Genomic DNA, 15238 nt, shown 5'->3' with positions numbered 1-15238 from the left:
CCCCCTTTCAAACTGATGAACTTTTCTGTGATTACCTGTCATTTGTCTGCCTACCTGCCTGCCTATCTATGTATCTATATAGTTATCTATCTATGTATCTACTATCTATCATCTATCTGTCTGTCTATCATCTATTATCTGTCTATCACCTGTATTATCTGTCTGTCTGTCATCTATCATATCTACCTATCATCTATCTATCTATCATCTGTCTGTCTGTCTATCTCTAATCAATGCATTCCACTGAGCCCACTCAGTGTTATTAATGCATACATGTGTTTAGGGCTGACCACTTGGGGTCAGATAGGTTTCCTGATAATGAAAGGATATAGAGAATGCTATTTGATCTGATTGGCTTAATGACGGAAACAGCAGTGTATTCTGTGAGCCGTGATTTGGTGAGTTTAAGTGACTCTGGCACTTCTGGATGTGATGCTCCATTTGGCCATTCAAGACTCTTGTTCCCTCAAATCGTCTTTGCTTTGAGTTTTTCTTGACCAATAATACATGCTACCCTTAAAAAAAATCCATTTCTTTGTATATTCTTTTGTGTTTTACAGGAGTATAAGACTTGGGCTTCAGGAAAATACTGTCTTGTTAAAATTTATCATTCTGTGGAATATTTTAGCTGTGCTCTTCACTGATAGTTCTTAAGTCCTTTGGGGACTCAATTAGAAGCACTCTTCTTCCCTGTACAAGTTGTAAATGAAGCAAGAAATATGAAGAAGTAAAGACAGAAATGTCTAAGGATCAGCTTGTTCTTGCCAGACTGTGTCCTAGGACTGTGGCTTGATCTCAGGCAAGAGGACCTTCTAACTCTGAACTCTAGACTCAAGATGTTTCTGCATTCCTGAGCTGTGCTATGGTGGGCACTCCTGTGCTGGAGGGCAGAGCAGAGTTAGAACTATCAGTATTCTTGCCCTGCTGGACTGCAGAGAAATGGCTTTTTACTTTCCTTATAATACTTTTATTCTTTTGGAATTTAATTCCATTTGTTTTGATCATATTTACCCTTCTCCTTCAGATCTACCCAAGCTGTTTACATCCCCAACTTTGTATACTTAAAAAAAAAAAAAGATCTCATTAAGTCCTGTTTGTGATTCTGAAATGCTCTGGGGTGTGAGGCTGCCTGGAGCATGATCAACATAGCAGAGGTCACACCCTTAAAGAAAACATACTACCCCCCTCTCAGCAGATATCAGTCACCAATAGCTCCTTAGCTAGGGGTGGGACTTCCGGCCCACCTCTACCCTCAGTGTTGGATGTTCCAGCTGCTGTGAGTTCATATGCCCAGTTGCCTTGCTGTGTCTGGAAAACACTCTTTCCTTGTAGTCGTTGACCATCTCTGGCTCCTGTAATCTTTTCATCCCTTCTTTTGCATTGATCCCTGATCTTTGGGAGAAGAAAGCATGATATAGATGCTACATCCAAAACATGTAAACATGTCCCCGGCAAGTGGATGGAGACGTTAAGCTTGTGATGGCTGCTGGGTCATTCTACCCTAGAAGGGAACTGCCTGGACCTGGGAGCAGACCCCTCCCTAACAGTGTTTAATCTCTTATGCTAATCTTACTGTTAGTGAAGTGGTATGGCCAGTTGTAAAGGAACTGGTGGGAAGGTTCGGTGGCACAGCATTTGCCGAACCTGTGCTGAAAAACAAAGGCGAATGCAATAAAACGTATCTAAAAGCAACTTTTTATGTACTGTATTTATAAACTAGTGTGGTTCCTGGTCCATGTCAGTGTCACACGTGACGCTGACTTTAATGTGCCCTGTGTTGGTGGGTGTCAGTTTGATTTTACATGTTCTTAGTCAGCCATGGAAGCATCTAGTCTGCTATCATATAAACATTTTTCCTTACAAGCCCCTCATGAGTTATGGCTTCACTCAGGCACTGGCAAATAGCTGCTTTCAGACTGTACAAGGCATTAATTAAGATTAGCTTATATTTGGAGAAATTTTCCCACTAATCTCTCTCTGAAGTTACAGGTTTGCATACTTGATTAAGCAAAAACTTGTAAGATGATATTTTTCTTTCATAACTTGATGTTAATGCAACATAAAAACTATCAACTTCATTTTTTATAGACATACAATTGCACTGAGGGCAGACAGTTTTTGGAATTGTAGGAATTGAAAAATATACCAGCATCCTAACCACAGATTTTTATACCCTCAGACAGAAAAAAAAAATGTCAGTTCCATGAAGTAGTATTTACTCCACTGGAAGTTAATATTTGTGAGGTTCCAGATAGGATGCAATTTATAATATGTATATATTAAGTAAGCATCATCAATATTACAATAATGTCTAAATAGATTACCATGTCACTAAATCACTTTTATTACTATGCATTCCTGTTAAGTGGAAAATAAATGAAATAATGTATTTAGAAGTCTCCTCTGGAAATGCTGTTTGCTAGCTAGGTGAAGCACAACACGATTTTCTGTTTGTTTTGTTTGGTTTTTTTCTTCATATAAGTGAAACATGTTATAAGTTCACATTAAAATTGAATATTTGAAGCAATAATTTCTGAACACTTAAAGAGAAAAGAGTTGCAAACATCTCAGTTGTAATGCTTTATTATTCATTCACCTGGCACGGGCACTGGTCATTCATGCCCATTACTTATTGGTAAGGTAGGCACTGCCATTCTGACTAAAGGGCACATTGTATGATAAGCTGTGACACATGCTTAAATTAGAGTAGAGGTACAAATACCATCAGTGACATTTACCACACTAATACTGACCTTTGAAACTACTTAATTTCTGGTCATTGGTGCCGTGGGAGTTCTTTTGCTCTGTCATTATAATGGTAACATATCTTAGGATGAAACAAACTATCACCATGAATATTTCCCCGACATAGGCTGTGCTCTCAGATCTCTATACCTCTACATAGCATGTGTAGCCAGGCTCCATCACGAAGCCCCGTGCTTCAGATGCTACAGTGCCCTTAGTTATTTTCAGAATAATCATCGAATATAATTTTACCTGTGAGTCAAGCTAACCCAAAGCTCAGTGGTCCACGTGGGAGCAAAACCTTTATGACAAAGCTTTTCTCTGTGCACTGTGACAATAGCCCACTGGGGTTTGTTTGAAACCCCACAAGACTCTCAGTCTGTCAGCCTGGGCTAACTCCCTCCAAAGGGGGGAGGCCTCGTCAGTTATTTTCCCCAGTCACTTGACAAGCTCTGTCAAGTAGACAGCAAGCCTCTGACTAGAGACTCCAAAATCCTGTCATCTAACAAATGACTTGCCCAGCTGTTTTATCCTTTGCAATGGTTTGAGAAGTGTTTGGGCTTGTATCCTGTGTGGTTCTAATCTTTGAACGTCACTGGAATGTTTGATGCCATTCCATGGTCTATTATCAAGATGTTTTTATTTACAAGGAATTCTTTTTTAAGTACTCATTTTATTAATGTCACAAAATTGGCATTAATACTACTGTTTCACGCAGATGGCTTTTCGTCTGCTATTTGTTTACTGTTTATTGTCAGCATTTATGTGCATTCTTCCTCAAGTACAGCCTTTAAAAGGTTTTCCTTTTTTAAAAATTGTATATCTTCATGTGCACAGTATTGGATATGTTCATGCAAATACGTAATGAAGATATAATGTATATTGAGTGCACACTCCTTCATTCCACCTCACCATCCCATCCTGTAATGCCTAATCCTGATTATCAACTTTGACAAGATGTAGACACTCCTAAAAGGCCCCTGGGCGTGCCTGTAAAGAACCATCTAGGTTAGGGATCAAAGTGCGAGGACTCAGCCTAAAAGGAGGTGGCATTATTCTCAGCTTGGCTTCCAGGAAGACAGCTTGCTGAGCCCAGCCTGCGTCTCCCCTCTGCCTCCTGCCTATGCGCGCAATGTCACCAGCGGTCTCAAGCTCTTGCTGTGGCTGCTTCCTGCTTGTGATGGACCATGCCCTGACCTGAAGCCCAGATCCACCCTTTCTCTCTTAAGTTGCACAAGAAATGAAGATAATCTCGAATTCGTCCCCCAGGAAGTTTTTACTTCTACTTTTATGTTATATATATATATATATACATACATGATTTTATCTCTATAAAATATAGGATCACACATGGGCTGGAAACACATTTATCTTTGTGAGACTAAGTTTATTTGGTTAATATGGTTATCTGCCTTCCTTCTACTTGGCTGTAAACAGTACGGTTTCTTTATAGTCTTTAGGGTAGCAAGGTCCTCACCTATAAACACTTTCCTCATTCACTCCTCTGTTGTTAGGTACCCAGTTGATGTTATAACTTAGTAAATACAGATGAGTAAATATCTCTGCAAAATACTGACTTGGGCTCCTTCAAATAAGTGCACAGAAATGGTATGGCTGGGTCATATGATATTTCTATTTTCAGTTTTTTGAGGGAACCCAACAGTGTCTCAGGGGCCCCTTTCCCATATCCCCACCATCTTTTGTTATTGTTTTCTTATGGCTTGCCATTTTGACTGGAGCAAGAGGGAACTTACTGTCCTTTTATTGTATGTCTGGTGGCTAATGAGGTTTAACTCTTTGTCCTGTTTATTGGCCATTTGAATTTCACCTTTTGAAAATGGTCTGCTCATTTTACCTGTACCATTGATCCGGTGGTTTGTTTTCTTGTTATCTTTCGAGACACATCACATCAGAATAAGAAGTCTGCTGACAATTCTGTCCCAAGAAAATCAATAATATACCACAAGCAGGCCCCTTTAGATTAAGAGAGAGAAATAACTTCTTTGAATCTATTGATTATAAAATAAGATATGGGAACCTTGGTGCTTGATAACTAAAACAGCCTGTTTGCTAACTGTTCAGTCTGAGGCATGCCTGGTCCCACCCTGTGGAGAACTCAGAGAGAACTTTCGGGCATGGACAAGCACACATGTCCTCAGCTCTCCCCCGAGCCATTTGTGGATGCTTTAAAGTGATTCCACAAAGAGCCCATGATGCCTTATTGCCTGGAGGTCATAGTGTTGGTGGGTTTGCTTCATTTGTTGCTTGGGAAAGCACGTGTGTACTGCTGATAACTGCTTGTGTTATTGTGAAACAAGCACCCTGAGCTGAAAGAGTATTTCTAAAGCAGAATCCAAACAGAGAAACTATAGACCGAGCCAGCCTTTAAACTCCCATTTTCTGATTGAGACCCCCCCATTTGCTCCATCTCTGAAGGTATGTCTAATGTATGTAGGACAGATCACTTTTATAAAAGTAGATTTTTTTTGGTTTTTTAAAATTTCTTCTCTTTTAATTTTTATCAATTAATTTATTTGTTCATTTCATATTCCAATCACAACCCACTGCCACCTCTCCTCCCGGTCCCGTCCTCCCACCCATACCCCGCCTCCAGGTACCAACCCACCCTGACGCATCAAGTCGCATCAGGACTAAGTGCCTCCTCTTTCACTGAGGCAAGACAAGGCGGCCCTGCTAGGGAATCAGGATCCAGAGGGAGGAGGCAGAGTCCAAGGCAGAGACAGACCTTGTTCTAATTGTTAGGGGGACCCACTTGAGGACCAAGCAGCCCATCAGCTTCATATGTGTAGGGGGCCGAGGACCGGTCCATGCATGTTCTTTGGTTGGCCTTTCAGTCTCTGTGAGCCCCCATCGCTCCAGGTTAGTTGGTTATATAGGCTTTCTTGTGGTGTCCTTGACCCCTCCAGCTCCCTCGATCCTTCCCCTTACTCTTCCACAGGCTCCCCGAGTTCCGCCTAATGTCTGGCAGTGAGTTCTCTGCATCCGTTTCCATTGTCTGCTGGATGAAGCCTCTGAGATGACGGCTATGCTAGGTTCCTGTCTGCAAGGATAGCTGAGTAGCATCAGTAATATCAGGGGTTGGGTCCCTCCCATGGGGATGGGTCTCAAGTTGGCCAGTCATTGCTTGGCCATTCGCTCAGTCTCTGTCCCATCTTTTATCCCTTCAGATCTTGTAAACAGAACAAACTTTGGTTTGAGGGTTTTGGTGGGTGGGTGGGTGGGGGCAGGGGAGGTGGCGGTGGGGGGGCTTGTGGGGAGGTGGGGGGTAGGGGAGGCAGGGGGCTTGTGGGGAGGTGGGGGTTGGTGCACCCTTCCCTTCACTAGAAGTCCTGCCTGGCTGCAGGATGTGGCCACTTGAGTCTCAGTATTTCTTGCTGCTAGGAGCCTCAGTTAGGGTCACCCCCTCAGCTAGGGTCACCCTCGAATCATCCCAGGAGCTTCCCTCATCCCAGGTCTCCATCTTGTCCCAGAGATGCCCCAACACCAGTTCCCCTTCTTCCTTCCCAGCCCTCTCACTGCCATCCCTGCTCTCCCTGAACCCGATTCCCCTCACCCCAGCTCCCCTCTCTCCCCGTCTCTCACCCAGTTCCCTCTCTCCCTCCACTTCCGACGTCTACTTCATTTCCCCTTCTTAGTGGGATTCAAGCATCTTCCCTTGAGCCTTCCCTGTTACTTAGGTTCTTTGGGTCTGTAGCTTGTAGCTTGCTTATCCTGTACTACATGTCTTCTTTAAAGTGTTTTATAAGTTATGCTTTAAAAATTATATTTAAAGTACCAGGTTTCTTTTTGACATATATTCTTAGTTTTCGTTAACCTTCTTATTGTACCCTATTTTCTTTTCTGCTACCATTCCTTTCCCGTTAAACCTGTTTAAACCCCAGTATTCCATCTTTTATTTTCATAGCACGCATATTCTTCCATCTAACCTCACCTCCTTTTCCTTTGGTTTTTTTTTGAGTCAGAGTCCCTGACTCCCCTGGGACTCGCTCTGAAGACCAGGCTGGTCTTACACTCACAGAGATCTGCCTACCCCTGTCTCCTGAGTGCTGGCATTAAAGGCGTGCGCCACCACCCACAGAGCTCCACACCCTTTTTTTGATCTCACTTTCCACTACAGTCCTGTTGTTGTTTCCCACAGGGCTACAAATTAAACAAGCATTCCAAATCAAACAAGTCTAAACATTTGAAGCTACGATGTACATATGAGAGAGAAACGCAGCTTTTGAGTTTTTGGGCCACTGTTACCTCACTGAGTAAAGTATTGTCTGGGTGTGCCCATTGGCCTAAAATTTAATTTTTGCCTACAGCTGAATATAATCCCACCGTGTATATGTACATTTTCATTTTGCACTCACCAGCTCCCGTCATCAGGGACACATTGGCTGAGCCTTCGGCATTTCTTTCTCTAGATCTGGGAAACTTTCTGCTATTGTTTTATTGGAAGGGTTTTCAATGCTCGTAGCTTGGAATTCACCTCCTTTAAATTCCCGTGATTCACAGATTTGCTCTTTCCATCGTGCCCCGTAGATCTTCTCTGCCCCACTTGTACTTTCTTGCGAATTTATCCTCAATGCCACCGCTAATTGCCGATGCCTCTACCTTGTCTTCATGCCCGCCTAGTAGGTCCTCCCTTGGTGCATTCTGTTGATGAGGCTTTTTGCTGTACTTCCCTGATCCGCGGAACAAACCCCCAGATTTTGTGCTTGCTAGGCAAGTGCTCCACCACTGAACAGAGGGTACCCCAGTGCCCTCCAAGGCTTTTTATTTGCCGTGTTGATCACTTCATTTCTAGTATCCCAGTCTCCGCGCAGTATTCCTTAATTCTTTATTGAGCTCCATATTCGTGTCCTATGTCCACCTGTCTGTTTAATTCTCTTGTTTGTTTATGCTGTCCTGGACTTTGCAGCTTTTGCTTTCATCCAATTCATCTCATCAGAAGCAGTTACTGCGGGACTAGTAACCTTTGGAAGAGACACACTGTCTTCATTTCCCGTTCCTCTTGTGTTTTTACATTTAAAACACCTCAGGTGTTGAGTACACTTCTGTTTGCTTGCTTTTTAACCTCCCTCCCCTCCTCTCGCAGTGGAAGTGTTTACAGGAGGCAGAGGTTGCAGTGGCACTGAGTGAGGTGTTTTCTCTTCTGGGCTGGCATTAGGCCCACCTGGCTCAGCTCTGCAAGTAGAGCACTATCTGTAAAACAGTCACTATCAAAAAGTAGATCCGTCCTGAGCTGGATAGTCAAGTAACGCTGCTCTCTCCTCAACTCCAGTCATTTTGTAGGTAAAGGACCCCTGGCGTGCCGTATGCACTGACCTACGAGCTACTGTGAGTGTTGGTGGGAGAGAAAGAAAGTAAGGCCAGTTCGTCCTGTTGGACTGAGTGGAAAATAGAGGAAGGAAATCATAAAGAAATACTCCTATGGATTCTGACTTTGTACTGACTTCATATGGTAGGGCTGATTGACTTGCTTTTTTGGGACTGGATACTTTTAATTTCACTCAAAGTGAAAACACCTTTTTTTTTTCTTTTTTGGTTTTGATTGCAGCATGATGCTGCATCCCAATTTTTCATTCTACTTTAACCAGGGCTTAGATAATTACTCAAATCAAAATGTCTTTACTCGGAGTTTGAAAAGCAGACAACTGATTTCTTTTTTCTTAACCACCTTAAAAGACTTTAAGCATCCTTGATGTTGCCTTAAAATTTTTGTGTGGTCAATGTGGGAGCACACTTGCATCTCAGTTTAAATCCATGACTCTGCAGTATTGTTGCAGGCTGCAGAACAAGCAGCTATATATCGCCAGCTCTATACGGTTGTTGATACTTCTACACTTAAATTTCCCTTACAACGTCTTTAATGTCTCTGCTTGGTAACTCTATAAGTAGAACATTCAGAGAGAACAGCTAATTTACAAATAGCAAAACATCTGCCTGAAACAGTTAGAGGACAGCCGTGAATGGAACTAGGTTCAAGATCAAAGTCGAGTCTGACAGCCCTGAGCACAGAGGCCCTGCAGCAGGAGTATTGACAGTGTGGGCGGCGTGGCAGAACCCTGGCCTCTGACTGAATTGTTCCTCCCCAGCAATTATGGTTCAGAGAGGACAGCCCTCCCTTTCTTTCCATACTGTCGATGACAGGGGCCTGGTGGATGGTCAGGGTTGCTTGAAACTGTGGAAATCATGTTGCCCACAGGTCTCACGCACCCCAGTGTAGCATTGTAGTGTGGAATCATGGTTCACAGTTGGTGACTTGACTGTGCAGTTCTCAAGTGTAGACTTTGTAGAGGACAACATTGGCTTGCAGTATGAATGACTGGACGTTCCTGGAGCCTTCCTTCCCCTTGGTCGCAGTGGGAATAGATTGGACATGCCTGAAACCTGTCTTTTAGTTGAATTGTTGTCTGATACTAAACAAAAAAAACCCCTATTTTAAAAATATATCATTGATTTTCAAAATTGCTGTTAGTAAAATGAAAGTTTAAGAATCCAATGATTGTAATGGAATTAATTTTTAAGAATTGCAGCCTAAAATTTCTATTCCCATTGCCAATTTCAGCCCCTCTGATATTTCATAAAACCTTTAAGGAAAAAAAACCTGAAAGTGCTATTCCCTATGATTCTAAACAGAATATGTGTATGAAGTAGAGACAAAATTGATTTCATCAAGATGACAGAGTATGACATTATATGTAAGAACAGTTACGTAGGAGGCTGCTGGAAAGCACTGTGGGTTTCCCCCTCTTACAAAGGATAGCTACAGCTGCATGGTCTTTAATGAAGGAAAAGTAATGCCAGCCTGTTAGCTGCATTGTTAGCTTTTGGAGCAACCATTTCCTGTGGGACAACAGTGAGCAATTGAAGTTATTTAAGCTGAATGATCAGTGCAAAGGATTAATGGAAGTTGTCAAGTTATAAAGGTAAAACGCAATATCTGGACTTTTAATAACATATAAAAGTTATTACTGTCTTTTGCTGAGAATAATTTGTGTTTATTTGGGACATTCTTACTTTGCCACACTTTTCTTTTTACATTTAGACCCGATATCAGCATTAAGTAGCACACCTGAGGGCACTTTCACTTCTTATGGGTTTCTAACTGTTTTGTGATTTTTCTTCTTCTTTTTATAATCTCACTTTATTTCACATTGTAAAAATATTTTTGGTCTATGTGGAATTATATTTCAATTCTCCGTGTTTGATTTTCTATCAAATGAAGCGAATGACAGTGTTTTATGAGTAAGTCCCTACTCCTAATGAGGGGTGCTAACCATCTGGGTGATGTTTTTAAATTTTCTTTATGCACAGAAACATCAAGACTTGTTCTGAATCCTGATGGAGCAGCACTCACTGGGAATCTTATAACATAAAGTCATATTTGTCTAAGGAGGAAACTTTTCCCCCTATGATACTCTAATATGTTGCTAGATAATTCTCTTTGATTTTTTGGTGTTGATGGTTGAGCCAGGGTCTTGTGCATAAAAAAGACCCTCTCCCATTGGGCCTTCGTTCTCTTATTTTAGTTACTTTTGTTGTGTCATTTTCAATTAGTTAACTTTTAAGGAAAAATTATTTTGTTAGAATCTGTAAATTCATACAGATTTGTGATAAATATTTCATATACTCATTTTAGTGTGATTAAAAGTGCGTTTCAATTAATGCTCAACTCTGGTGATCCAATTTAATTCTATCTCTCATATTTCTTATCTAGTGATAAGAAATAAGGCTTATATTTAGTCATGTTTTAATATTAAAATATTAAATATTAACTATGTCTTTAAAAAATATCATCACTGTGTTACTTCAAGCTCATTTAATGTCTTTGAGGGGTCTACAGTGACAGAGGAAACATGAGGAGGAATAAATCTTTAATGAGCAAGGGTAATTATGTTCAAAGTACAGCAGTCTCCAAAGCTGACAGATGTTGAGGTAATCTCTCACCGATCAAACAAATCATCTGGTCTCCAAAATCAAACTAGACCCGGATCATCACAAAATCCAATTCCTTATGGTACATCTGGCAAACAACTATTCTTTCTCGCTTGCACTGACAGGGAGTCACCATCTCTTTAGCAAGCCCAATCTAGAAATGCCTGTGGTGGATTACTACAGCGTGCAAAATACTAACCAAGGGAGATGACCCAGACAACACCACTGGCCTAAGTTTAACGGCTTACAGGAAGAATAGGAGTTGGTGATCCACGGAGAAGGAAAAATACCCAAGCACAATGTCCAACACAAACACACACACACAACAACAACAATAACAACAACAACAACAACAACAACAACAACAACAACAAACCAAGACCTACTTGTTGCAAGGGGAAGCAGAGACGGAGGTAGGGAGTGGTGACCAAGAAGCTTGCTGGTCGACCAAGGCATGCCTTGTAGACCAAGAGGAAGAGCTTAGTTAGACTTTCACACTGCAGGGCAAGAAATGATCCCTGAAAGATGTTAAATGAAGGGCAACGTGGCTACATTTGTATTTCAGCTAGGCCTACTGATATGTGGAAGGTGTATTTGAGATAGGAAAGGCTGAAATAATAAAGGCCAGCTGGAGTCTCACAGCCAAACTCTGGACAGAGCACAGCGAGTCCTATGGATGAGTTAGGGAGATGGAAAGACCAAGAGGGGACAGGAGCTCCACAAGAAGACAAACTGAGCCAACAGATCTGGGCCCAGGGGGGGCCAGTGGAGGAGGCTGATGCACCAAACAAGGAACATGCATGGAGAGGGCCTAGGCTCCCCCCTCAGATGTAGCTACCAGGCAGCTCAGTCTCCATATGGGTCCTCTAGTAAGGCGAGGGAGCAGGGGCTATCCCTGTCATAGACTCTGTTGCCTGCACTTTGATTGCTTCCTCCTAGTGGGGTGCCTTACCATGCCACAGAGGAAGAGGATGCAGCCAGTCCTGATGAGACTTGATAGGCTGGGGTCAGTTGGTAGGGGAGAAGGGCTCCCCCACTTGGAGGAATAGGAGAGGGGGATGGGAGGAGGAGGGAAGGAGAGTGGGACCGGAAGGAAACGAGGGAAGGGGTGTCTACGATTGGGATGTAAAGCGAACAATTTTTTTTAAAAAAACAAATAAAAACATAAAATGTCATCAATTGAAACAGAAAAAGAAAAAGGAAAGAAAGGCCAGCTGGAAGGTTATTGGAATAGTTTCATCGAGAACCAGTGAAAAACTGAATGTGGAGAAGAACAAAATAATTGGATTGTTGAGCCAGGCAAAGAATGAATTCTTCTGGGTATTAATTTGAAAATGATTAAAGAGTCAGGTCAGAAGTGGGTTGCTTTAAGGATGACAAGAGCCAGGCTGGAGATTCGGGCTGCTTGTTGGTTGGGACAAGGATTGCGGTCTGGAGTTTGTTCTCATGTGGTGAGATTGATTTTCCAGTGGTTCATCCAGGAGGAATATAGGCAGAAGTTGTGGTGGAAAAATCTCTTCTGGGACACGGTTGTTGGACTCAAGAGACTGGGTAGGATCATGAACTGTTCTGAAGACAAGCCTGGTGACTGACTATATGAGCACACCACCATCATTTATTGGGCACGTAGAAGTAGGATTCCTAAATAAAATAGTCACCGAAATAGTCACAAACATAGGAAAAGGACAAAATGTGCTTTCTGTTCTGGAAGCCAAGAAAGTGCAACATCAAAAAGGACATTGCTGTATGCAGCCAAGATGTGTAGTAAATTAAAGTACGGGGTGTTTTTTTTTTTCCTGGAGTTGGCAGTGGTAGGCGTTATGAGCATTTGCCGGAACAATTTCAGTATTGTGTTTGCATGGCAGCTTAGATCACAGGGATTGGGTGTGGTGGCATTTTTTTTTTTAATCCTCTATGAAATCTGGATAAAAAGACAAGGAGAATGAGTGTAGTTTAAGGGCATGAAAACAAGCAAGCATTGTTCTTAGGGTTAAAGAGACTTTTGAGGCAGAGGAAGAAAGATGAGGAAAATGGGAGAGATTGAGTGTACAGAGAGGAAAAGATAGCCGTGGCAAGTTCCTAAGAGATGAACTTTTAAAAACGCATCAGGTGGGGTCCTTGCTGAGAATAGTTTTTCATCCTTTGAGAAACAGGAAAAGGAAAAATGAATGCCTGGAAAGTAGAGTGGATGAGACTGAGTGGGCATTGTGTTGAGAGCCTGGGATAAAGATCATATCCTGAGAGTGCGGAAGCTTCCTAAGAGCTTTGGGGTGTCCACTGAAGTAGGTGTTGACGTTGCTAGTGGGGGGGGGGGTTGTCAAGGGCAAGGCAACCGTTACTGTATGACTGTGCCAGGCTATGGCAGCTGGAATCGGAGATCATGGCTGAGGCCATGACTGGTTGCCAACCGGGTCATTAGCCTCCCCACAGCACTTTAACAAAAGCAATGAGAGCAGACTATATAGCTCTGAACTGCAGTTGGGGTTTTACAGAGAAAACGTAAATCACGTATAGGGTACACAGGCAATAAGGGTGTTGGGGAAATTGGAAGGGTTCAGGTTAAGTAGGAATCAACAGATCTGGGCAAGTAGCTGATAGGTGAGAAGATTTGAGCGGAGGGAGGTGAGAACAGCTGAAGCTCCTCAGGGGCCCAGGGGAGCAGTGCAGGAGGAGGCAGAGCGACAAATACAGAGTCCCGCGCAGGAAAGTATCATCTGTGTTCTGCCTCCTCTCAGCTAGGCCAGCATCTATCTTTTCAAGAGATAGTATGTGCTGGGCACTGTGGTGTCTTAGTGCATTTTCTGTTGCTGTTAAAAGGGTACCTAAGACGAGGAGGTTTATAAAGAATAGAGATCGTTTTGCTTTGTGACTCAAGAAGCTTTGAGGAGCTCATGCTACTTTGAAACGCCAAGAGCAATCGGACATGCACGGAACAGACCAACCATGCAGCATTTTCACTGCCTTACACCCTGTCTCATGGTTACTACTCCAGTCTTGAGAGAGTTGACCGGGCCCCCAGGAATTAATCTCCCTTCCCAACTTAATCATTTCCTAAAGGCAACAGCACCTCTCAGAAGCATGGAAGTGGGAATAAGATTTCAATATGAGTTTTCTGGAATATCAAATCATGTTATCACACCCGAGACGGCGAAGGACACACAGAGCAGGCAACGGATCATGTAAAGTTTGGGTCTTAGGTCTCCTGTAGTTGTGCAGTTCAGTGAAAACAGTGTAGGTTGTGATTTTTCCATCTGTACTTTGCCCTACAATATTCTACTCAGTAGGAATATTTTGCTGTGTATTTCTTCAACTGTGAATATTAAAAAAAAAAAAGGTAAAGAAACAAAGATTTCGTTTGGGCTACTTAAGCTTCCTTTCAGCTGCCATCTAGCTGGTCAGAAGACTCTAGCATGGTAACAGTATCCTCTGAAATGTGTATGACTACAGGGAAGTTAGTTTCTCACTCACTGGAAGCCTCACATGGCAAGGAATTCTGTTCAAAGCACTGACTCAAGAACGTAGGGGGATATTGATACGACACTGGTCATTTCCAGATCGTTTTTTCTGTTGCTCAGCTTTGTAGAACGCCCCTTGACTAACTCCTTCCATTTGTCTTTGCTGTTCTGCCAATGCCATCCAGGCTGCCCAGGCAGCGATATCTCTGAGGTTCTGGATTTGATTATGCTGTATGGAAAAGTCATTTGCGGAACCGGTCGGTTGACCTCAGCCCTCGCATACACGTTCCTGGCATTTGGTGGTTGCTGACTGAGTTAGCCTTAGAGGTGCTTCAGGGAAAGTTCTATGTGACTTGACTCCACAGTTGAGCCCAGTGAGTTCTAACCCTGCCATCTCACTCTGATGAGTCCAATGCCTGGAAATACTGCTGAACAGTGAACTTGACGTTGACAGTGTAATGTGTCCGCCACCTTTCCCTTTTTTTTTTTTTTTTTTTTTTGCTGATTTTGTAGTCTTTCAGGCAACACATGGTTAATTCATCATGTTTTAAATGCAGAGCACTTCTAAATCACCAGCATTATCATTTGATCCTTAAAGTCAGTCAGTTAGTGAATTTTTAACATAAATAGACATTGAAAAAGAAATTCACATTTAAAGTCTTAACAGAGTCCTTCTAGTTTCAAGTCCTAAGGGTTCATTATCAATGACTTAATTTGTACCTGAAAAGACATGCTTCACCAGGAACCGTCAGAGGTGGTCCATGAATACAATAAAGACAGGTCTTCACAAATTCCCACTCCTGTTTGACCCTCAGCATTCGCTTGTTTACTTATGGCTGCATCTCTGACAACTAGGACCTTGTCTGGCCTATAAAAAGGAATGTATTAGATATATTTCTTTAATGAATAACATTTTTTTTATCCTTTGCTTTAAGATATTTATGTATATTTTTAGCCTCAAACACTTTCTATTTAATATCTGCTTATTGTAATGTTCCTGTCAGGGTCTCATAGAGAGGTTTCAATGTTCCCGGCTTTCCATAATTACTTGGTCAGTTGATCTTCAAGGTCTGAACTCTTGCCAGTGGTGG

At 42.3% G+C, this 15238-nt stretch overlaps 1 protein-coding gene across 2 annotated transcripts in view; it reads left to right on the top strand.

The window, feature by feature from the left end:
• The window catches only part of TMEM117 (transmembrane protein 117), a 415577-nt gene that overhangs the window by 54184 nt on the left and 346155 nt on the right, over positions 1 to 15238 (top strand). The window lies entirely within an intron of this gene.

This window comes from Acomys minous (genome assembly GCF_964271855.1).
Source record: "Acomys minous genome assembly, chromosome: 12".
Taxonomy (NCBI): Eukaryota; Metazoa; Chordata; class Mammalia; order Rodentia; family Muridae; genus Acomys; species Acomys minous.
This window is presented reverse-complemented; position numbering and strand designations above follow the sequence as displayed.